At 45.5% G+C, this 22,882-nt stretch overlaps 1 protein-coding gene and 1 pseudogene across 5 annotated transcripts in view; both read left to right on the forward strand.

The window, feature by feature from the left end:
* Nucleotides 1-22,882, forward strand: part of LAMB2 (laminin subunit beta 2) — a 193,882-nt gene that overhangs the window by 49,527 nt on the left and 121,473 nt on the right. The window lies entirely within an intron of this gene.
* Nucleotides 20,144-20,659, forward strand: LOC137532325 (vacuolar protein sorting-associated protein 29 pseudogene; annotated as a pseudogene).

Consider the following 22,882-nt stretch of genomic DNA (forward strand, 5'->3'; position numbering starts at 1 on the left):
ACACACACACACACACTAACACACTTTTGGGCCATTTTTCTTGTTGATGCTCAAAAGTCAGCTTATCCGCAGTGATATATGTAATATTTCATATGCTTCCACTATTAAAATCTGACACTAGACACAAAAGCAAATAAAACAAGCATTCTATAAACATACTCTAGATTGCCATTAGGACAGATGATAAATGAGAGCGTTTATAGCAGATGGAAAGGGTTACAGTAACTGGCCTGCTAACTGGCAGCTCAGCTGTCTGCTAACAGGGATTTTCCAACAGGAATGTGGGAGTGAAGACTCTGGAAATTACAATAACATGACAGGATCAAAATTCTTCCCGGGAAACGATTAGATGGGAATGGCAAGCGAAGGAGCAGGCAGCCCTGGCGGGGAGGTGACGCAGGAATGTGTGCAGGGGCAGATAAGGAGCAGGCAACATGGAGGCCCAGCCTAGGGAGACCGTGTGTGGATAAATATACATACAGACATTCTACAGGGGTGTCACTCAGTCTGTCTTGTGGGTTTATTCTGGGAGAGTCGGTGATGTAGGTGGCCTGTTTTAATTTTATTAGAGCCCAATATAAGTGTCTGCCCGACGGTCTCTGACAGAATACAGCAGGTGTCACAGCTCCTGAATATCTCCATTGTGGCTGGTCAGTCCCAGCGCTACCTCTATCTGTGTCATCCCCCGCCTGCTGTGAGTGAACGTTTTCCAAAGCAATCGTGAAGTGAAAATCAACTGAGTAATGCTAATAACTATTACGCAAAATTTTTGCAATTAGGCCTATATGTAATTACAAATTCTTAATTCTGTTGACTTTCTGTAATCATTCGTAATTACGCATGAATTTATGCGTAATTTATGTGTTCAGGTAGTCCTCGGTTAACGAACGAGATAGGGACTGTAGGCTCGTTCTTAACCTGAATCTGTTCTTAAGTCGAAACAGTGTATGAAACGGCCCGACTATTGCTCCGCCCCATCAATGACGTCACGGCGAGCTCCGGATTGCCGCGATTTAAATGTTTTAAAGTACATTTACAGTGATCTAAAGACGCCATTTGTGTGTGGAGAGGTGAGCAGATACATACCGTACACCTCCCATGTCCTGGCGTCACCCTCCGCCTCTACAAAACACCTCCGTGTCGCTAAACAGATCCGCGCCCTCTGACGCAGGCCAGGAGGCGACCCGGCATACTGCGCATGCGCAGCGCAGTAACAGTATCCAGGTCAGAGGGCGCAGATCTGTTTAGCGACATGGAAGTGTTTTGCAGAGGCAGAGGGTGACGCCAGGACATGGGAGGTGTGCGGTATGTATCTGCTCACCTCTCCACACACAAATGGCGTCTGTAATGTACTTTAAAACATTTAAATCGCCGCAATCCGGCGCTCACAGTGACGTCATCGACGGGGCGGAGCAATCGTCGGAGCGTTCGTATCGGCAGGGCGTTCGTATCGGCAGGGCGTTTGTAAAGTGGGCGTTCGTAACCCGAGGACTCCCTGTAATTTCGTACCGACTTTGGCGGTGAATAGCAAATCCCCCCATACATTCTATTGCTACCAAAATTGCTATATATTAAAGTGGACCCAAATTAAAAATACAAGATTTCAGAAATAAAATCTATTTTCTAAATTATAATAATAAATAGCAGCCTTCTTCAGCTGCATGAGGACAACTATAAAATATTTTACATTTATTGGAGGAACCCCTCCCTTCCTTTCATATTGCCGGGACAGAAACCGGCAGACTGGTGGATGAGATAAAAAACAAAACACAGGCTGCTACTGATGATGTCACAGGGGAGGTGATCTCAGCTTGTGTGAGATTTTACATAGACGACGCCCCTGTGAGGGAGGGTAGCGGATGACAAACACACCCATGATCTAAAACCTCCTACTAAGCTCAGAAGTAATGGCTGCCACCTGTATTACCCTAGTTATGCAAAGAGAAGGCTGAAAAGCAGGCACTGAAATGCTCATAGGCTTGAAGGAGTGTTTATTTATCTTTGTATGTGTCAGAGTGGTGCAACTAAATATTTTGAATTAAAAAAAATCAAAAATGTTTGGTTTGGGTCCACTTTAAGAAGAATAGTGGGTACAAGTCAAAAAATATATTTTTCAAAAAAACCTTGTAGTTTTTGAGAAATTTGATTTTAAATATGGAAAGAAAAAATGTTCTTAAAAACTATAAGGTCTTTTTGAACAATTCTTTTTTTTTAACTTGAACCCACTATTCTGCTTAACATATGTAGCACGTTTGGTGGCAATAGCATGTATGGGGGCTGTGCTATTCACCGCCAAAGTCGGCACGAAATTACATGTAAATTATGCATTAATTCACAAGTAATTACAAATGCTCACAATTAACTACGAAATTTTCCTATGAAATGTTGCATTACGATTATGATGCATAATTGCGCATAGGCGTAATTTCTGCTCAATGTAAAATTTCCAAACTTAAAACCGCGCTCCAACTGAGCATGGGATCCCGGAGATAATACTCCAACCGTGACACCACTTAGCAAACTCCAATAATCGTGGGATAGATGAAAACTGTAAAACAAGATAAGATAGCCCTGATGTCGGGCGATATGCTTTTATAGCATTTACATCTAGTAAGTGCAATTGTAATCCTTTTAACATTAATAAAAACGTTAATGCACCATAGAGCGCTCCTGTCTTATCTTGGGGACCCCCCCCAACTACCTATATGCCAAATTGCAGCCCCCGAGCCCCACTGGTTCCAGAGATAAATTTCTCTAATCTATCTCCTGAACCAGTGGGGCTCGGGGGCTGCAATTTGGCATAGAGGTCGTTCGGGGGAATCCTCTCCCTACCCTGAAAATCTGAGGAGTGTAGGATGTGTGGAAGCGGAGATATTTATAATTTTACCATCAGCAGCATAATTAACTTCCCACTGAGCATGCGTGCTACTCAGTGTGGAAGGGAGCTTCCGGGCAGCGCAATCAGACATTACACCAGCAGCCACTAGAAGCCTGCGGGGAGATAGAAGGAGAATGCTAGCCATCACTGGAGCCTCGGTAAGTATTTCTAAGCCTTCCAGCACCCACATGAAGCCCCCAAAAGAGGCCCCCAGTTATCCCTCAGTTGAGACTTCCGGTTGCCTGAATTCTGGCTAATGGGGACTTTGCTGCATACAGTATCTCACAAAATGTTTGTAAATTTGTCATTATATCTTTTCATGTGTCATCACTGAAGATTAGTGATGATCGTAATCTGCTCATTACAATTACACATAATTTCACGTAAATGTTTTCAATGACGGCCATACATAATTACGAATTGGACATTCCATTGATTTTACGTAATCCATTCATAATTTTGCGTAATGTTTGTGTAATTTCATGTCGACTTTAGCGGCTAATTGAAAAGCCACCGTCACATGCTATTGGCACCAAAATTGCCATGTGTGGTAAGGAGAATAGTAGGAATAAGTCAAAAAATAATTTTTCGAACAGACCTTGTCGTTTTTGAGAAAATCTATTTTAAAAATGAAAAGGAAAAATAGTTCTTCAATTGTAATTGTAATTTTTAAAAAACATTCTTCCTTTGAATTTTTTTAGATATATTTTCTCAAAAACTATAAGGCCTTTTTGAAAAAACTTCTCTTGACTTGTTCCTTTTCTTCTCCTTAAAACCAGCCTGGCGTTCTATTAAGATCGCCAGGCTGGCGACCGGACGGTTTTTTTTTAATAAAAAAAAAAACTATCGCATGCAGCCAACTAAAAGTATGCTGCATGAAAGCCTCCGGCGATCAGAAGTAACAAGAAAGGCCGCAATGAGCGGCCTCTCTTGTTTTGCTTTCCTCGTCACCATGGCGACGAGCGGAGTGACGTCATGGACGTCAGCCGCCTCCGATCCAGCCCTTAAGCGCTGGCCGGAACTGATTGGTCCGGCTGCGCTGGGCTTGGGCGGCTGGGGGGACCCTCTTTGGGCGTTGCACGCGGCGGATCGCCGCGCTGCGGCGGCGATCAGGTAGCACACGCGGCTGGCAAAGTGCCGGCTGCATGTGCATCTTTTTATTTGACAAAAATCGGCCCAGCAGGGCCTGAGTGCCAGCCTCCGGCGGTAATGGACGAGCTGAGCTCGTCCATACCGCCAGGCTGGTTAATTTGCGTAGCAATTTTGGTGATGTTAGCATGTATGGGTGGCTTTGCTATAAACCGCTAAAGCCCGCACAAAATTACGCAAAATAGCAAAGTTACGGTTCCTAATTACGTTTACAAACGATATTAATTATGACTTTTCCCGAAATTTTGCAGTACGATTTTGCATTGTAATTGCATACTTAAATACAAATTTACAATTCTGCAAAATTTGTGCTCAACACTACTGAAGATATGACACTTTGATACTTTGAAAAGTAGTCAGTGTACAGCTTGTATAACAGTGTACATTTGCTGTGCCATCAAAAAACCCCAACACACTGCCATCCATCAGCAACAAAAGTCAGTACACCCCAAAGTATCCCCAAAGAATAAAAGTATCTAAAAAGTTTAAAAATAGAGGAGGCAGTGGTGGATTTACCTCCTCCAAGCAGCCACATAATATTGATGTAATATCAATAAAACAATTTATACACTCCAAAAGATCATACAATGCGTTTGGTAGGATTGACTCCGCTTCTTCGGGCAATAGGGATGGAGCATATACAAACAGGTCTGTAATTCAGCCAAGCGCCTCTTGTGTCTGCTTGGAGGAGGTAAGTCCACCACTGCCTCCTCTATTTTTAAACTTTTTAGATACTCTTATTCTTTTGACACCTCTGTATACCTATAACGTTGTACAAGTCCACCGTTGGTAGAGGGGTGTTTTTCCATCATTTTTCCTATACACAGAAAGCGACTTCTTAATCCTGAGTGGGGTTAGGTCTCCACGTGAAATCGCGGAAAAATCACTCCCGCAAAACGCCGGCGGTAATCGCTGGCGTTTTGCGCTTTTAAGTGTGAATTGACCCTTAGAGAGATTTTCTAAACATGCCTAGCGTTTTTTGGAGCGTTTTTGTGTAGCATTTCACAGTAAAGCTGTTACTGAACAGCTTCTGTAACAAAAACGCCTGGAAAACCGCTCTGATGTAGCGTTTTTTCAGAGCGGTTTTCCACTTTCCTATATTTAAACATTGAAGCAAAAACGCCTCAGAAATCTAAAAAATGCTGCAGCCCCCCGAGTTTGCGTTTGTGGAAAAAACGAACCGCTCTGGTGTGCCCATTGAAATACATTACCCAAGCGGTTTTCAAACCGCTAGCGTTTATAAAAACGCTCATGAACCGTTCTGGTGTGCACCAGCCCATACTGGTCACTAGAAGTTCAACATGGCACCTCAAGGCAGAGAACTCTCTGAAGATCTTAAAAAAAAAATGTTGCTGTACATAAAGATAGCCTAGGCTCTAAGAAGATTGCCATCACCCTGAAACTGAGCTTCGGCATGGTGGCCAAGACCATCTGCCCCTGAGCACTCTGGGAGACCAGGGCCCATATGCAATTCACGTTTTCTCCTGAGTTTTCTCCCAGGAGAAAATTTGTCTACTTCAATTTATAATCATTTTTTAGCACTTTTCAATGGAAAAAAATACCAAAAAGTAGGTGAAAAGGTGCTATCAAAATTATTTTGAGTATTTGTTTCCTTGCTTGTGGTTTAAAGGACATTTTATTAACAGGTTTAAAAATATCACCTAGGAGAAAAATGAGGTGAAAAAGGGAATTGCATATGGGCACTTGTGAATAAAATGCTTTTTAAAAAAACTGGCAAGCAAAAAAAAATACTTAAAATAATTTTGATAGTACTTTTTCATCTGCTTTTTGGTACTTTTTCAATTGCTAAGTGCTGAAAAGTTATTTGAAAAAGAGGTTGAAAATCATCTCCTAGAAGAAAAGTTAATTGCATATGGGCCCAGATGTTGTTTCTAATAACTTTGGAACATGTAACAAAGAAACATTCCGCAGTGATGCACCTTGCCAACAGTAAAGATGTCGCCACCTGAGATAAATTAAGAAGTGTAAATCAGAGGGAGGAAAGAGGACAAACACTGGCTAAATAATTTATAAATGAACATTGTAAAATATAATCAGTTTTACTCATTGAGTTAAGCTAAGCTCGTAGTGGGAGCTGTGTTGCATTCCCTGTAAAAACACAAACGCAAAGCAGAGAGGAGTAAAGTCAAAACATTAAACAAAACATTTATAGTTGTATTTATTACTTTTAGATTGTAAGCTTGCAAGGGCAGGGCTCTCTCACCCTTTTGTGTTTTGGATCTTGTTACCTATTTATCCATATTAAAGGAGTATTGTAACCTTTAAAAAAAAAAAAAATGAGTCCAACTTACCTGGGGCTTCTACCAGCCCCCACAGATGTCCTGTGCCCTCGCTAATACAAAAAGATCCTCTGGTCCCCACCGTGGCTCGCTTCCGTTTTTCACGACTCTCAAGTTGTAAACGACTGCGCCTGCACAGCCCTGGCTGCGCGCGTCCCTGCTCCTGCTGAGGTCATGTACTGTGCCTGCGCAGCAAACTCCCAGCGAGGTGCATTAAAGTCGCAAAAACTGGAAGCCAGCCGTGGTGGAGACCGGAGGATTGTTTTGCCCTGGCGCGAGTACTGGACGTCTGTGGGGGGCCAGTAGGAGCCCCAGGTAAGTTGAACTCATTTTTTTTTTAAAGGTTACAGTATTCCTTTAAAAGGGACTCCGAGCCCAAAATAAAAATGAAAATGGTACTCACTTTGGGCTTTCAGCAGCCCAGTGTAGGTCGGGAGGTCCCATGACTGCATCCTGGCTCTTCTCCCATAAATGGCAGCTCCAGGCGACACTGGCCCGAGTGTCGGGCTCCCTCTTCCGCATACGTCACATCTGACGTCATCACGCTGGCCGGCGTGACAGTACGGCGCATGCGCAATTAAACCGTGCATGCGCAGTACTGTCACGCCGGCCGCCGTGATGACAACAGAAAAAAAAATACAATCAAACATCAATTCTTTATTTTTATCTGGTAAACAAGTAATAAGGATGGTAACCAGGCAATCCAAAAGTTAAAATCTCTATTACTTTTCTTGTTTATAAATGATCATTCCCCAGTTTACCTGACTCTTATTTGGTACACACAAAATTTGGTACACAAAAAGGAAGTTGCAGGGCATGCTGGTTTGTAATTTTTTGCTTCTGTACATTAGTTAAGTCTGAGGGGAAATAAAGAAGCAAAAAAAAAAAAAAACCACCCAGCATGCCCTGCAACTTCCTTTGTGCGGCAACTTACCAAATAAGGGCTCGATTTTACAAAACAGTGCTAACTTTAGCACTGGCCCTTAGCACGTCTAAACTCAGTTGAAATGTGAGATCTGATTGAGAAAACCGGTGCTAACCTACTTAGCACCCTGGTTAGCACGCCTAAAGACTTTAGACGTGCTAAGTAGGTTAGCACCGCTTAGTAAATCAAGCCCTAAGAGTCCGGTAAACTGGGGAATGATCATTTATAAACAAGAAAAGTAATAGTGATTTTAACTTTTGGATTGCCTGGTTAGCATCCTTATTACTTGTTTACCAGATAAAAATAAAGAATTTGTTTTTGATTTTATGCCCGACTGTTACACTTTAAAGAATAACTTTAACCCAGTGTAACGATTGGTCATGCAGATCGTGGTCGTGACTGGAACCAGACTGGCAGATCCACGATCTCTGCATGGCAATCGTTTTGGTTTAACAAACAGGAAGATCACAATGGAAATACTGACGTCTGCACAACAGAGTAGAATGATAAATGTGTTTTATTTACAATAATGCAAGTGAACAAATGCAGATCACCATACACATACAATATACAATCAAACAACGCGTGGTGCACCACAAATACCAGAACCCTGACTATCTAACTATCTATACAAATATATACAGCAACACATACAATATGAGAGTATATACAATAATACCATATATACAGACACATCTCAGCAGAATCAGCACACGGAAGAATAGTCGTACAAGCCAAGATCAATAACCAGAGAATACAAGGTACAAGGGCAGAAGACAGAGAATAGTCAGACTAGCAAGGATCAAATACCAGGAGTACAGAATATCAGAGCAGGGTTCAGGAGCACAGGACTGGATGGCCAGAGTCACAACTGCAGCGAGCAGACAAACGGAATGACCTAGCAATGTGCTGCTAGGAAGTCCGGCCTTAAATAAGCAGCACATTGCTCAGGTGACTGGCCAGAATCTTCCACAGTTCCATCTGCTGGTGAGCCGAGGAATTGCCCCGCTCCCAGCAATATGAGAGCCATCTGCTGGTAGACAGCGGAAGTCCACCTCAGTGCTGCCACCAGCAGGATGACACAGGCACAGATCCTCACAGTACCCCCCTCTTTAGGAGCGGGCTCCGAACGCTCCATACGATCTCCAGAGTTAGCCCCACCTGGGTCCCAATAGAAAAACCGAGGCTGGGTGGGCAGGGAGGGAGAGAAATCGAAAAACTTCTGGAACCCATCAGGATCAAGAAGAGCCAGAGCAGACTTGAGATCCGCAGGAACACCGTACTTGGAAGCAACAACTGGAACCGTGGACTTGGAAGCAACAACTGGAACCGTGGACTTGGAAGCAACAACTGGAACCGTGGACTTGGAAGCAACAACTGGAACCGTGGACTTGGAAGCAACAACTGGAACCGTGGACTTGGAAGCAACAACTGGAACCGTGGACTTGGAAGCAACAACTGGAACCGTGGACTTGGAAGCAACAACTGGAACCGTGGACTTGGAAGCAACAACTGGAACCGAGGACTTGGAAGCAACAACTGGAACCGAGGACTTGGAAGCAACAACTGGAACCGAGGACTTGGAAGCAACAACTGGAACCGAGGACTTGGAAGCAACAACTGGAACCGAGGACTTGGAAGCAACAACTGGAACCGAAGACTTGGAAGCAACAACTGGAACCACAGACTGGATACCCTCAGAAGCGGCAGCAGACTGGATACCCTCAGAAGCGGCAGCAGACTGGATACCCTCAGAAGCGGCAGCAGACTGGATACCCTCAGAAGCGGCAGCAGACTGGATACCCTCAGAAGCGGCAGCAGACTGGATACCCTCAGAAGCGGCAGCAGACTGGATACCCTCAGAAGCGGCAGCAGACTGGATACCCTCAGAAGCGGCAGCAGACTGGATACCCTCAGAAGCGGCAGCAGACTGGATACCCTCAGAAGCGGCAGCAGACTGGATACCCTCAGAAGCGGCAGCAGACTGGATACCCTCAGAAGCGGCAGCAGACTCACCAACCTTGGAAGCAGCAGCAAAGTCACCAGACTTGGAAGCAACAGCAGAGTCGCCAGACTTGGAAACAACAGCAGAGTCCTGTGACATCTGAGCAGTTAACTGGAAAGCTTCAGGTAGTGCTGCAGGCAGATTAGCAACAGACTGAATAGTCTCGGGCAGGGCAGCAACAGGCTGGATTGTAAACTGGGTGCCCTCAAGTAGTCCAGCAGACCAGGCACTACCAGGAGAAGCAAGAACAGTAGCAGGCCGGGCACCATCAGGAACATCAGTCTGAGCACCATTAGGAGCAGGATCATCAACAGACTTGGCACCTACAGGAACAGCAGCAACAAAAGTCTGTGAAGGCTGGGCAGCAGCTTGCATAACCTCAGGCAAAACAGAAGACGGGATAACTTTAGGCAAGTTAACAGGTTGGGATGCTTCAGACAGGACAGCAGGCTCAGTAGTTTCAGACAGGACAGCAGCCTGTGTAACCTCATAGATCTGGACCTTTGGTTGAGCTCTTGGCTGGACCGTTGGCTGAGCGCTTGGCTGGACCGTTGGCTGAGCGCTTGGCTGGACCGTTGGCTGAGCGCTTGGCTGGACCGTTGGCTGAGCGCTTGGCTGGACCGTTGGCTGAGCGCTTGGCTGGACCGTTGGCTGAGATCCCGATACAGTTTGTGCGGACTGGCACTGAAACGGTGTGAACTGAGTCTGTGCGGACTGGGAGCAAAGTTCCGCAGGCAAGGAGCAAAGTTCCGCAGGCAAGGAGCAAAGTTCCGCAGGCAAGGAGCAAAGTTCCGCAGGCAAGGAGCAAAGTTCCGCAGGCAAGGAGCAAAGTTCCGCAGGCAAGGAGCAAAGTTCCGCAGGCAAGGAGCAAAGTTCCGCAGGCAAAGAGCAAAGTTCCGCAGGCAAAGAGCAAAGTTCCGCAGGCAAAGAGCAAAGTTCCGCAGGCAAAGAGCAAAGTTCCGCAGGCAAAGAGCAAAGTTCCGCAGGCAAAGAGCAAAGTTCCGCAGGCAAAGAGCAAAGTTCCGCAGGCAAAGAGCAAAGTTCCGCAGGCAAAGAGCAAAGTTCCGCAGGCAAAGAGCAAAGTTCCGCAGGCAAAGAGCAAAGTTCCGCGGGCTGGATGCAACACTCTGCGGGCTGGATGCAACACTCTGCGGGCTGGATGCAACACTCTGCGGGCTGGATGCAACACTCTGCGGGCTGGATGCAACACTCTGCGGGCTGGATGCAACACTCTGCGGGCTGGATGCAACACTCTGCGGGCTGGATGCAACACTCTGCGGGCCTGGCAGGCTGACCCACTGTCAGCAAACCTAGTCCATGAAAGAGTCCACAAAGAAAGGCGAAGGACTGCTCAGGACAGACTGGAGATTGCTGAGGACACAAATCACCTGGAGTCTGCATGGACATGGTTGAAGTCTGCATGGACATGGTTGAAGTCTGCACGGATCGGGGTGAAGTCTGCACGGATCGGGGTGAAGTCTGCACGGAGCTGGATGAAGTTTGTATGGAGCTGCATGGAGTCTGCACCGACCTGCATGGAGTCTGCACCGACTTGGATGGAGTCTGCACCGACTTGGATGGAGTCTGCACACGACTGGAATCAGCTGGAGGCTGCACACGACTGGAATCAGCTGGAGGCTGCACACGACTGGAATCGGCTGGAGGCTGCACACGACTGGAATCGGCTGGAGGCTGCACACGACTGGAATCGGCTGGAGGCTGCACACGACTGGAATCGGCTGGAGGCTGCACACGACTGGAATCGGCTGGAGGCTGCACACGACTGGAATCGGCTGGAGGCTGCACACGACTGGAATCGGCTGGAGGCTGCACACGACTGGAATCGGCTGGAGGCTGCACACGACTGGAATCGGCTGGAGGCTGCACACGACTGGAATCGGCTGGAGGCTGCACACGCTGAATGGAGTTGGTAGGAAAGAATTTTTTTCTTTTTGGATGATGACTTGTTTTCTAATGATTTTTGCCAGGACCAAGGTGTGGTTCTGACTGCAGTTTGCAATGGAGTTTGTACAGATAACTGACATGCAGGTTGTGAACTCTGGACATAAGGGTTATCAGAGAGAGGGTGAGATTGAAATTTAGAGGAAAGAATTTCTTGCCAGATGGCAATCAAAGCAGAGGCAGATTCATTCTCACACAAGGCATTAACCATCAGAGATCTTACTCCACAGATACAATTCCTAATAAACTCCTCATTTTGTTGCGAATAGAATGACATAAACTGTTCCCTATCATTCTTCAAATAGCCATAATAAGCATTGATCTCTTCTGCAGTAAAATCAAAACTGACTCGATTGATGCAATCTCTCCACTCATTTGATTCCTCAATCACATGCATGCATGCATCTGCATCAAATGACAAGATTTCCTCCCAAACTTGGATCAGGGCAGAGGCGGCTTTCTGCGGACACAATTTGTAACCACTCATCCTTTTCACAGCATGCACATATTTCAGCAGACAAGAACTTTCCATTTTAGAATAGTGGTTTACAAAACTTTTCCTATCCTTCTTTAAATGATCAATTAGATAGTTAATATCTGCTGCACAAAAGACAGGCTCTAAACGAGATTGGTTCCTAACTGGCAGAGAATTTATTTGTCTATTAATAGAACTTGACTGAACTACATCAGAAACAGAATCAAGACTGGACTGGATAGTAACAGACAAAGAACCAGTTTGTATTTTATTCTTTGCTGTCACAGAACAACAGGTATTCGGTTTCAGAATCCCTCACTGTGTAGCCTTCAGATATGTATCTGTTGTCAGAGTGTGGGGGTCTTTGCTGATCCCCCTTATCCCATAGCAAAAAGTCTCATGGGAAGGTGTAGCTATCCCACACTACTATGACCACTGACCACACAGTGTGTCTGTGTCGCTCGGGGACAGTGGAGATAACCTGATCAAGGATATAGCTGATCTGGTTCAACCACCAACTATCAAGTCCCCTCACACACTGACCCAATGACGGGTGGGTATATACAAACATAGAGTGCTAAGTGCTGTACATAGACTTTAACATGTGCATGTTTCACCAAAAGGCTTCATCAGAAAGCGTGCTGTACATATATTACATAGCCTACACCAATTATTTACATATATTACAAAGTACCCCCCATCATCATATAAGCCCCAGTCAGAGCTGAAGTGCCCTGTCAGGCAAAGCCATATATATAGATAGGGAGGGAAATAGGGGAGGCGTCATAGTGGGTGTGATGAGGTGTGTCACATTTTACCTATTATTAGCATTATACAGATTACAGGGCTGGTGCCCTGTCCATATATCTTACCTCATTGAGGTCTTAGTGTGTCCGTATTAAGGGATGGGAACCATCATTAGGATAACATGATAACTCCCCCTCAAGTCCGTGGGCTTGGCCATCTCTCTGTGACCCACGTTAGGGGGAGGGGGCCCGCAGGATGCTGTTCGCCGGTAGGTTGCAGCCAAAACTTCAAACCCTGGGCGAATCTAACGGTCAGCTAATGGTGCAGACAGCGCTGTAGCGGTGACGTCACTTCCGCCCACACGCGCGTCTACTTCCTGTCCTGCGGTGATCTGGGACGCATCTTGCGTTCCAGGTCTCCCTCTAGAGGCATTAGGTTCCTCCTCTGTCCCGACTGCATCACTGTTAAAGAAACGCCCCCTCCATTCAAGGGGACGTAAATCTCTGTTTATGGTTGCATAGCAACCTCTCGAATATATAAACATTCGCGCATATCAATGGTGCAGATCCTCTTAGGCTCGCATAGTCCTCCATCTGGACCTTTTACCTAGCCCACTGTTGTGCACTTATATACGTAGGTGTCCCTCATATGCATATATCAGTGTAGGTGCAACGTGGATAATGCGCAGATGTAAATTTGTATCTGTATTCGCTCGTATAGAGTGTGATCACAACCCCTATGCAGTATAAACAAACACGCACGTATTTTGTGTATGACATGCAAGGATCCGACCACAATACATGGGATAATTCACAGATGCAAACACATCAAGGGGTACTTGTGCGTTTCCATCTGTGACTCGCCTGAATATTTGTCACTGACTGTCCCAAAGCTGTGAGGCATGTCAGGACCCAAAACTGCAGAAAATCTCCCCAAAGAATCTATAGGGAGTCTCACGTTCAGATGAGTCACATCTGTCAAAGAGTCTCATACCCATCTGGGTAATATCATAATGAAGGGGGGGTTTTTTAGAGTCAGTATATGCGACGGCACTGCCCTCCTAGAGTAGGTCTCTGCTAGATCAAAAAGAAGGGAAGATTGGTATGGGGAGGGTGGGTGAAGGGGGAGGGAAGAGGGGGAGACACTACATTCTTTCCCCATCATCCGTAGATGGCCCAAGAGTTTACAGTATAAAGTAGGACGCTAAATCTTGGTGGCAAAGAATGAATCCTAGCCATTTATAGAAAACATGCCAGATTAAAATCCTCATTAAGACCCCCCGGGGCTATGGTATCCAATCTATAGATCCACTGCGATTCTATCTGGGTGAGCTTGCGATCGAAATCGCCTCCTCTAGGATTTTTTCTCCAACTCTGAATCCCCCAAAAAGAAATGTTAAACCTATCCGATCCATGTATTCCATTCATATGTTTGGCTATAGATGTTTCTCGCCTGTGTTTGATGTCTCCCACGTGTTCAAGGATGCGATCCTTAAATTGTCTCGTGGTTTTCCCCACATACCAAAGATTACAGGTGCACCGAGCCCCATATACAACCCCTCGCGTGTCACAGTTGATAAAAGATCTAATTTCAAAGACTCTACCAGTTTTGGGGGATGTAAAGTGTTTTGTTGTTGGCACGTATTTGCATGCCTTGCACTTTCCACATCTATGGGACCCATTTGGTCTCTGTGGCAGCCAGGTTTGTGGACTTGTCGTGAGCTTGGTAAACGTGCTATGTACAAGCATGTCCCTAAGATTCGGCGATCTCCTGTAGGTGATTGCTGGATTTTGTGGCAAAATCCGTGCCAAATCCCTGTCCTTATGTAAAATCGGCCAATAATGACGTACAATCTCAAAGATTGTATGTGACTGATCCGTATATGTACCTACCAGTCTAGGTGAGGTTTTAACAGTATCTGTCTGAATTTTGTCTTTTAAAGTGTCTATTCTTGGTGTGTTGATAGCTCTTTTGTGAGCTGATTCAATCACTTTATCGGGGAACCCTCTTTGTTTGAAGCGATTTGTAAGTAATTGGCATTCCTTATTAAAGGCGCCTTCGGTGGAACAATTGCGTCTCGCCCTCAGAAACTGTCCTACCGGGATACTTTTTCTTAAAGCTCTGGGGTGCGAGCTCTCCCATTTTAGGAGCGAGTTTGTAGACGTCGGCTTACGATAAATCGCTGTATCCAATTTCCCCCCATCACCAATGGAAATGGTGAGGTCCAGAAAATTGATCGATGTGGGATGAATTTCGTGGGTGAATCTCATACCAATCGTGTTGTTATTCAAGATGGATACGAAATCTTCAAACAGTTTGTTAGACCCCTCCCACAAGATCACCACATCGTCTATAAATCGTCCCCAATACAATATATGTGACGTGAAGAATGACAGATCTTCTGAAAAAACATGGGTGTCTTCCCACCAGCCCAGGAACAGATTGGCGTAAGATGGCGCACACGCCGTGCCCATGGCACTGCCCCTGAGCTGGTGGTACATACGCCCGCCAAACAGAAAGACATTGTGTGTTAAGACAAATTCTAATAGCTTTAACAAAAATCTGCTGTGTTCCTCAAGATGTTTTCCTCTCGTTTTGAGGAAAAAGTTGACCGCATTCATCCCTAGATCATGTTGGATGTTACTATATAGGGATTCGACATCTAAGCTTGCCAATTGAGTTGAGGGGGACACCTCCACATCCTGCAAACGTATAAGGACATCTTTTGTGTCTTTTAGATATGATGGTAAAGCTTCCACAAACGGACGTAAAAATCTATCGATATATTGGCTGACCTCATCGGTTAGATTTTCTCGTCCCGATACAATGGGTCTGCCCGGGGGTGGAATTTTACCCTTATGTATTTTGGGCAAAGCATAAAATACAGAGGTGGTGGGATGTTCGGTTGATCTTTTCAATCGTGTGTAGTCCTCCGGGTCCAGACACCCTCTGTCTAGGCCATCTTTAAGGAGGTTCTGAAGTGAGATGCAATGTTGTTTGATAGGATTGGATTTAATTACAGCATATTGATCCTCATCACTTAATATTGTCAAACACATACTCTCATATTTGTCCCGATCCATCACCACTACGTTACCCCCTTTGTCCGCAGGCTTAATAATGATCTTATTGTTCTTCTTAAGTGAGTCAAGTGCCAGTCTCTCTTCCCTGTTAAGATTGTCATGTCTAGGGATCCCTATTGTGTCAGCTTCCAGTTTTCTGAACGCTCGTGTGACCATATCCACAAAAGTGTGTATCTGCGGATATTGTGATATAGAGGGGCAAAATGTACTTTTGGACCTTTTGCCACTGTGAGGAGCGAGGGAAGATATACCCTCTGAATTTTCATTAAGTAGGTCTTGGAGTGCAGATAGGGCCTCTCGTTCGTTTCTCTGTGTTTTTTTATCTTTGGCTTCCTTACTTTCAAACATTTTAATCAATGCCAATTTTCTCGCAAATAAATTTAGGTCTTTGACCCATTCAAATGCATTGTATTTCTCAGTCGGTACGAATGAAAGGCCCCTAGTAAGAAGATCTATCTGTACCCCCGTTAGCTCATGTGATGATAGATTGACTACTCTGAGCTGGTCCTGTACAATCCTCTCTCCTACCACTGGTGGGTACGGGGTCTCCCCCTTCGTTGACCTGTATACCCCCAGTCCTTGCGATCCCTCAGGGTATGTTGTACTGTTTTTGTCTGTATGTCCTGTACGTCTACACATTGTGGCGTCGATGTCCCTGGAGGTTGATCTAAAAAACCCCCCTGTCTTTGCTTATTGGTTATGTGTGGTCTTTTGGGTCTTCTCGGGAGGGATTTTTTCTTTTGTTGTTTTGATCTAGGTGAGGTATGTCTACTCGATGTATTTGATTCGCTGCCCGATTGCGTATCAGCCTCAGAGACACTTTGTCCCTGGGATGCTGATTCTGTCGGTTGTGGCGTTTTCTCAGCCCAACTGTATACTCTGTTGTTTTTGAAGTCCTGACTGTCTCGTAGGAACTTCTTGTGTTTTCTCTGTTTGATCTCTTCCGTATAAGCATCTACTTTACGTTGTAGCTTTGTTTCAAACTTTTCAAAGTCCGGATGCCCAGACAATTCCAATATTATTTTTTGCTCACTCAATAGTTTCGATCGCACTTTCTCCAGATACTTAAGTTCGTAATCATAGAGAAATTGCATCTGTTCCAGGGTCTGTCGAGTTTTCAACTCCTCCCACCCATGCATAAATGTGGTATCCTCTGTGTGGGAGTGTAATTTCGTCAGATTACGTAACCCTCTCACTGTAATTTTTTCTTTTAAGTAAACATTGAATGATGCTACCTCCCAGGAAGACCTGGTGAAATCCTTGTAGGTTTTAAAAATGTCAACAAATACTGGTTCTACATCTGTGCCATAGCTAAGTTGCTCTCCCTCAGTTATCTCTTCATCTACCTTGGCTTGAAATGTTTGTCTAGCCTCTGTAGTAAGGGCTTCAATGGAGGGAAGGTCTAAAGATAAATAGGCCATTCCCTATCAAATGGCGGTGTTCGGTACACCAAAATGGAAAATGGTCACACACTACCGAATAAGTGAAGTACCAGGGAAACAAAATCACACACTTGCGTCCAGAAGGACATTACCCTATGGGTACAAATGGTAAAAATTATAATTTTACTGTATCACGAAAAGTTTTAAAATGAGAGGTATTCGGTTTCAGAATCCCTCACTGTGTAGCCTTCAGATATGTATCTGTTGTCAGAGTGTGGGGGTCTTTGCTGATCCCCCTTATCCCATAGCAAAAAGTCTCATGGGAAGGTGTAGCTATCCCACACTACTATGACCACTGACCACACAGTGTGTCTGTGTCGCTCGGGGACAGTGGAGATAACCTGATCAAGGATATAGCTGATCTGGTTCAACCACCAACTATCAAGTCCCCTCACACACTGACCCAATGACGGGTGGGTATATACAAACATAGAGTGCTAAGTGCTGTACATAGACTTTAACATGTGCATGTTTCACCAAAAGGCTTCATCAGAAAGCGTGCTGTACATATATTACATAGCCTACACCAATTATTTACATATATTACAAAGTACCCCCCATCATCATATAAGCCCCAGTCAGAGCTGAAGTGCCCTGTCAGGCAAAGCCATATATATAGATAGGGAGGGAAATAGGGGAGGCGTCATAGTGGGTGTGATGAGGTGTGTCACATTTTACCTATTATTAGCATTATACAGATTACAGGGCTGGTGCCCTGTCCATATATCTTACCTCATTGAGGTCTTAGTGTGTCCGTATTAAGGGATGGGAACCATCATTAGGATAACATGATAACTCCCCCTCAAGTCCGTGGGCTTGGCCATCTCTCTGTGACCCACGTTAGGGGGAGGGGGCCCGCAGGATGCTGTTCGCCGGTAGGTTGCAGCCAAAACTTCAAACCCTGGGCGAATCTAACGGTCAGCTAATGGTGCAGACAGCGCTGTAGCGGTGACGTCACTTCCGCCCACACGCGCGTCTACTTCCTGTCCTGCGGTGATCTGGGACGCATCTTGCGTTCCAGGTCTCCCTCTAGAGGCATTAGGTTCCTCCTCTGTCCCGACTGCATCACTGTTAAAGAAACGCCCCCTCCATTCAAGGGGACGTAAATCTCTGTTTATGGTTGCATAGCAACCTCTCGAATATATAAACATTCGCGCATATCAATGGTGCAGATCCTCTTAGGCTCGCATAGTCCTCCATCTGGACCTTTTACCTAGCCCACTGTTGTGCACTTATATACGTAGGTGTCCCTCATATGCATATATCAGTGTAGGTGCAACGTGGATAATGCGCAGATGTAAATTTGTATCTGTATTCGCTCGTATAGAGTGTGATCACAACCCCTATGCAGTATAAACAAATAGTTGGTGGTTGAACCAGATCAGCTATATCCTTGATCAGGTTATCTCCACTGTCCCCGAGCGACACAGACACACTGTGTGGTCAGTGGTCATAGTAGTGTGGGATAGCTACACCTTCCCATGAGACTTTTTGCTATGGGATAAGGGGGATCAGCAAAGACCCCCACACTCTGACAACAGATACATATCTGAAGGCTACACAGTGAGGGATTCTGAAACCGAATACCTCTCATTTTAAAACTTTTCGTGATACAGTAAAATTATAATTTTTACCATTTGTACCCATAGGGTAATGTCCTTCTGGACGCAAGTGTGTGATTTTGTTTCCCTGGTACTTCACTTATTCGGTAGTGCTGTCACAGAACAAGGTTTGCATTGGGAAATTAACATCTCTTCCCAGGCAGACATTAACAAGGAGGTTTTTTCAAATTTGCATACTCTTAAATCAATCAATGATTGAAGGGATTTGACACAAGCTTGCATAATATTTTTGTCTTTCTTGGAGTAGAACTGAAAGAAAGATTCCCTGTCGTTTTTCAAAATGGACGTCAAAACGGTAACATCAGATGGGCTAAATGGAGGATCAAGAAAATTATCCTTGGATAATTTACTTTTCAGCAACCATTGAAGGACTTGCAGCAAGTCCTGCACCTCTTCTGCAGACAAGATTTTCTGATTAACATAGTTTTGCACTAACTCCAATAACTGCTGAAGCTGCTTTCTGGAGTAAGCTGCAAAATACATGAAGGAATAACTTTTGCTATCCTCAGCGAGCAAGACATAGTAGTACACATCATCAAAACTCCAACTCTTTGTACAGATAGATGAATCTGCAGTATTTCTGTGATCAATATATGGGTAGGCTAGGTCATTCTGTAACGATTGGTCATGCAGATCGTGGTCGTGACTGGAACCAGACTGGCAGATCCACGATCTCTGCATGGCAATCGTTTTGGTTTAACAAACAGGAAGATCACAATGGAAATACTGACGTCTGCACAACAGAGTAGAATGATAAATGTGTTTTATTTACAATAATGCAAGTGAACAAATGCAGATCACCATACACATACAATATACAATCAAACAACGCGTGGTGCACCACAAATACCAGAACCCTGACTATCTAACTATCTATACAAATATATACAGCAACACATACAATATGAGAGTATATACAATAATACCATATATACAGACACATCTCAGCAGAATCAGCACACGGAAGAATAGTCGTACAAGCCAAGATCAATAACCAGAGAATACAAGGTACAAGGGCAGAAGACAGAGAATAGTCAGACTAGCAAGGATCAAATACCAGGAGTACAGAATATCAGAGCAGGGTTCAGGAGCACAGGACTGGATGGCCAGAGTCACAACTGCAGCGAGCAGACAAACGGAATGACCTAGCAATGTGCTGCTAGGAAGTCCGGCCTTAAATAAGCAGCACATTGCTCAGGTGACTGGCCAGAATCTTCCACAGTTCCATCTGCTGGTGAGCCGAGGAATTGCCCCGCTCCCAGCAATATGAGAGCCATCTGCTGGTAGACAGCGGAAGTCCACCTCAGTGCTGCCACCAGCAGGATGACACAGGCACAGATCCTCACACCCAGGTTTGAACATCCCAATCAGTAGCTGATACCCCCTTTCCCACCGGAAATCTTTACCTTTTCTCAATAAGATCATCAGTGGGGTCTGTAGGGCTGATATTGTGGTGAAACCCCTCCCACAGTGTGATGTCAGGACCATGGTGAGCGCTGCTACTCTTACGGCCACTTCCTGAAGCCCAGGGTGCGACAGCGGAAGTATTATTTAGCATCGCCTGACTGTAGCTCCCCTCTCATGCTCCGCATACCGACATCATGCCGTTGGTCTTGGTGTTAGGAGGAGATCTGCACATTCCCCATCGCTGTAAAGCTTACCTGCAAAGTTCAAAACACTTCTTGTTCCTGGGAAAATTCAGCATATTTTGTGCACTGGGAATCTCTGTACCAAGGAGAGCTATGACTACCTCAAGACGTTGGCTGGGGATGTTCACATTGTCAGAGGAGACGTTGATGGGAATTTAAACTACCCTGAACAAAAAGTGGTAACCGTTGGGCAGCTTAAAATCGGGTTAATTCATGGCCATCAAGTCATTCCCTGGGGTGACATGGCTAGCCTTGCGCTCCTGCAGAGGCAGCTTGATGTAGACATTATGGTTTCGGGACATACTCATAAATTTGAGGCATTTGAACATGAAAACAAGTTCTATATAAACCCTGGATCTGCCACAGGAGCCTATAATGCTTTGGAAAGCAGGACCATGGTCCTGACAGTTTGCTGTCGGTGAACCTAGCTGCATTGTGGGAAGTAACAGCTTTTTCCAACTGCCAAGCAAGCAGCATCTCCCTCTGTGCATAGAACTCTCAGCAAACGAACATTCCGCACAAATCACCTGGCAGAACTAAAGATGTCACCACCAGTGATAAATTTCAGAATGTTAATCGGGGAAAGATTTTACAGTTGGCTGGCAAACAATGTCTTAATAATCTATAAATTAACTTAGTGAAAAATAAGCAATTTTATTCATTATGTTATTTTCACTACAGTTCCTCTTTAAGTATAATTTAAGTGTAAAATTTTACGCATTACACCCATAACGCGTAAAAATGCAATTGTTGATGTCTGCAATAGCTTCCTGCACCAGCGGTAATGCGTAAAAAGGTACGCATGGCGGCCAGCCGACTCCCAGTCGGCAAAAACGAAACTAGCTAGCAGCGGGAGACCAGAGGAGCCATGAGTGACTGTGAGGGCACAGGACTGCTGCAGGGGGCTGCTAGATGCCCCAGGTAAGTAAAACTCATGTTTTTTTTTTAAGGTAAGGTTCATTTTAATGACAGTTGATTAATTATGAATGTGATATTTTGGCAGCATACATGAAAAAAGGGTGCCTGGAAAAAAGGGTGCAGGGGGCTAAAATTTGCGATATTCTACTGCTGAATTCCGATAGTAAAATATCAGTAATGTATCGGTAATGTTTGTGGGATAATAAGAAGTACGTTTCTTCCAGAGTAAAATGAGCCATAAATTACTTTTCTCCTGTGTTGCTGTCACTTACAGTAGGTAGTAGAAATCTGACATTACCGAAAGGTTTTGGACTAGCCCATCTTCCTATGGGGGGTTCTCAGGGTTTTCTTTATTTTTAAAAGCACTTAGTGAATGGCAGTTGCTCCGTCCAACTGCCAAAAAAGTGTGCAGCGAGCAGGGAGGCTGGCCAGCATCTTTGTATTAATCATTTTCAGGGAATGTATTTGTAAGGACTAAAGGCCATGCTGAGAATCTCCTATGGAGAAATGGACTAACCCAAAACCTGTCGGTAATGTAGGATTTCTACTACTTACTGTAAGTGACAGCAACATAGGAGAAAAGTCATTTATGGCTCATTTTACTCTGGAAGAAACGTACTTCTTATTTGTATGTGTTTTAAATTTTAAGATTTTCGCCAGGTTTATGAAAAGAGTTAAAAACTCTAATTTTCGTTTGAAACTACAGAACACAGAATGTCGATTGACCAACCTACACTAGGGATAATCGATGATATGCTAATAACTCCAGGTTCTAGCTGCTGCATTTGATTGGTTCATTGCCAAGCTGTAGGGTCAGCTGTGAGCTATGAGTTCACTGTGAAAGCTTGGTTCCCCTAAAACCTCTACTGTGAGCGGGGGCGGTTCTTCCATGAAGCAACATGACTCACGTGCTTCCGGGCAGCAGCAATTAGAGGGTGGCAAGAGGCAGCTCCCCTCCCCAAATGTCCTCCTCCTTGCACTCCCCGTCTCCCCATCCCTCGATGCACGGCGCCGCTTTCCTCACCTGCTCTCAGCGTTCCAGCGATGGGATCTCCATCGGCCCATCCGGTGTCCTGTATCCATGGCTACAGCGGTGCCTCATGTGACCTGCTACTTGCTGTTGGGTCACAGAGGAAGCAGGACTTCACGTGTGGCTGGTAAGCCCATCACTAATCTGCTGAGAACGGGTGAGTGATGCGGCGCCGGTGCAGCACATACCCGGCACCCTGGGGATCAGATGCTGCAGGCCAGCAGGGAGGAGATGCTATGGGAGGAGGTGCAGCACATACCCGGCATCCTGGGGATCAGATGCTGCAGGCCAGCAGGGAGGAGATGCTATGGGAGGAGGTGCAGCACATACCCGGCATCCTGGGGATCAGATGCTGCAGGCCAGCAGGGAGGAGACGCTATGGGAGGAGGTGCAGCACATACCCGGCATCCTGGGGATCAGATGCTGCGGGCCAGCAGGGAGGAGAGGCTATGGGAGGAGGTGCAGCACATACCCGGCATCCTGGGGATCAGATGCTGCGGGCCAGCAGGGAGGAGACGCTATGGGAGGAGGTGCAGCACATACCCGGCATCCTGGGGATCAGATGCTGCGGGCCAGCAGGGAGGAGATGCTATGGGAGGAGGTGCAGCCCATACCCGGCATCCTGGGGATCAGATGCTGCGGGCCAGCAGGGAGGAGATGCTATGAGAGGAGGTGCAGCACATACCCGGCATCCTGG

Source organism: Hyperolius riggenbachi, chromosome 9, assembly GCF_040937935.1.
Source record: "Hyperolius riggenbachi isolate aHypRig1 chromosome 9, aHypRig1.pri, whole genome shotgun sequence".
Taxonomy (NCBI): domain Eukaryota; kingdom Metazoa; phylum Chordata; class Amphibia; order Anura; family Hyperoliidae; genus Hyperolius; species Hyperolius riggenbachi.